This window comes from Acanthisitta chloris, unplaced genomic scaffold (genome assembly GCF_000695815.1).
Source record: "Acanthisitta chloris isolate BGI_N310 unplaced genomic scaffold, ASM69581v1 scaffold29207, whole genome shotgun sequence".
Taxonomy (NCBI): Eukaryota; Metazoa; Chordata; class Aves; order Passeriformes; family Acanthisittidae; genus Acanthisitta; species Acanthisitta chloris.
Window position 1 is genome coordinate 2,220 of NW_008682480.1, and position 3,174 is coordinate 5,393.

Sequence of the window (3,174 nt, forward strand, 5' to 3'; positions counted from 1 at the left end):
CTGTGTGTCAGGAGGGTTCTGTATGGATTATTTGCTAATCCAAACTGGACTGAGTCTGGATTAGGTGATTAGATTGGAGTTGGGCTCAGGTGAGTGGGAGTGGAGACACCTGCAGTTTTTGTACCAGGGGAAAGACAGTGCTGGGGTGCAGTGTGCTGTCTACTGCTGGGGAGATGCTGTTAGTTAAATCTTGTGGAAATTTCAGTGGCTCATGTGTTCTGTATGGATTATTTGCTAATCCAAACTGGACTGAGTCTGGATTAGGTGATTAGATTGGAGTTGGGCTCAGGTGAGTGGGAGTGGAGACACCTGCAGTTTTTGTACCAGGGGAAAGACAGTGCTGGGGTGCAGTGTGCTGTCTACTGCTGGGGAGATGCTGTTAGTTAAATCTTGTGGAAATTTCAGTGGCTCATGTGACAGGCAGTGGAGTGAAGCACTGCTTGAACAACCAGGTGCCACGTCCTGCTCCATGCAGCCTCTCCATTGCTGGGAGGAATGTTCACCTTCTGAGTCACTGCTCCATTTAGGCATGTTGCAAATGACCTGGGAGAGCTGATGCATTTCCCTGCTGATGTTTTGTGGCATCTTGCCTTTCCTCTTTTATTCTTATCAAGTATTTGTTCAAGTAAATGAAGTGGAGAACCTCCTGGTCAGCCTCTGGGCAAAAAGGAGTTGTAAGTGGTAATTCTTTACAGAGCTGATCTTTAATCACTCGAAAATAAGTGAATATTGCAGAGACTTCAAGCACTGGGGATCCACACCCTGTTGCTGCAGGCTCAGTTAGAGCTGCAGGAGAAATGCTTCTCTTACTAAAGCTAAAATGGTAATTCCTGTCATTTCAGAAAGGAATTACCCAAATCATACAGAGCCAAAGAAACCTAAAGTCTCTCCATTGCTTTAAAAGGCAATAGAAGAAGGAGAAATTTGACCAACAGTCAGTGTGTTGGAGATCTTTGCATGAGGCATCTTAGTGCCACACATTTCTTCCCTTTTAGGTGTTAAAATATTATTGTGAGTTATCCTAAAATCCTGGAAAACAAAACAGCCTTGTGGGGAAAAGTGACAGTATAGTATTGCTGAGTGCTAAGGTTTCTGAGCTTCCTTCAGCTACCCCTGAAGTCAGATGTGTAGATGAGGCACTTGGCAACCTGGCAGTGCTGGGGGAATGGTTGGACTTAATGATCTTAAAGGTCTTTTCCAACCTCAATGATTCTATGAAGTCTACTGGAGTACCTCATCCTTCTTCACACTTGCCTCCAAATTTTCCCTCTTTTCCTGCCCCCAGCCTGGCTCACAAGGGAGTGTTGTGTACCCCAAGGTCTGAACCTGCTGCTCCAACTCACCTGCAGCACTTCTGCCACAGGTGTATTTTGCTCACAACAGTGACAGTGAGAAGCTGTAGCCAAGTATCAGCTTCACTGTGGGTACCTGAGGGCCACGTGCTTGGAAACTTAGCGTTATCCTGGCAAGGGAAAAACAGTGCTCAGAGCAAAGTCCTCCCAAATCTACACACACAGAGCATGCTTGAGCTGCTTATCTCTGTCCCACACTTGGGACACCAAGCCCCAGTGGGGTAAAACAGCTCACCCAAGACCTTGCAGAGGAGCTGAGAAGGAGCTGAGTTCCCTTGGGCAAGTTTTCAGTGCTGTTTCAACAAGCTGTGATCCAATGCTGGTGTGTTGTGAGGGCAGGGCAGGCTCAGGGTTCTGAGCTGCCTGCTCAGCTCCTGCCTGGGGAGGGTCAATCACCACACTGTGAAGCAGTTCAGTTGGTTCTAACTTCTCTGAAACCAACAGGAAAGCATTAAGGGGTGTCCTGCATATGCTGTGGAGAGGGAAAAATTACTCTTTAGGTTGCTGTAAGGTAAAACTTGCCTGGTTCACGTGTTCCACAGCAATCAAGTGCGTAATGTCACCTTGCAGGAACACCCCAGAGCACTACTCTGTTGGGTTTCTGACTCTGCTTCCCCTAGTACAAGGTCCAACAACTGCTCCCTTCCCTGCTGCAGAGCTGCTGTTTGTTCCTGCAGAGCAGGGTCTTGTTTTTAGACCCCAAAAAAAACCAACCTAGGGAATCTTTTCTTCAAGAAAACTTATTAAACAAGTTTACATAATTCCTTGTGTTGTCACTTTGGGCTTATACCAAATTAACCTCAAGCCTAAAATCTCTGACTTTGTGCTTTTTTTTTTTCTGAAAGGTACTAGAACATGTTGAGAAGGTAGAATGACCTTGATAATCACCTGAGGTGCTGCCTTCAAATCAGCTGTTGTGTTGCTATGAGTGTTCTCTGTGCATTTGTGATTCCTTCTGTTAAATTTAGGCTTTTTTATTACAGTCACTGCAGTGCCAAAGTATTCCTTGGTGTCACTCTGTGTTTGGCCAAACACCAGCCTCAGCCATGGGTGTGCAGTGAAGCCTTTGGGGCAGACCTGGATCACCTGAGCAGGTGCTTGGGGAGATGAGAAGTGTGTTCCATGCTGTCTTGGGAGTTCCCTATGGGCCTGAAGAAAATCAGGCTAAGATAAACACAGCCCCCAAGTCCTCCCTGCAGGACTGAGACCTTCCTCTATCTGACAGTACAGAGCTCTTGTTGGAGGGAGTTCACTCTTGTTGTGCTGCTGTTTGGGTAAACAAGAAGTCATGAGAGTTTCTGAGACTTTGGGAACAGTTAAAATGTTATTTTAGAAGTTTTTAAACTTTTGCAAGAAAGCAAATAAACGTCTCTCTTGACTTTGGAAAAGGCTGAATGGAAACACTCAGAAGGGAGTTTCGGAGTGGGTGATGCTGACATGACTTGCCTATATCAGAATCACACAGTTGGTCGAGTTGGAAGTGAACACGGTGGGTCATCTGGTCCAAATCCCTGGCTTAATCCCTCTTGGAAGCACTCGACCTCCAAGAAGCTATCCTGGCCTTTCCCATCCTCACTCTCACGCACAGAGAGACCTCCAGCAGCCTGTGTCCCTTCTCATTTAACGACAGAGAGCCCTCCAGCAGCCTCTGTCCCTTCTCATTTAACGACCACGGGGGGTGGGAATGCAGGGGGGGCAGCGATGCTGGAAAAGCTCCGGGGAGGGAAACGACCCTTGGCCCCTTTGTAGCTTCTTCCCCACAGCTGCGACATCCGCCCGGGCGGAGGAAGGGCCGCGGGGCGGGACAAGGCAGGCGCCGGGC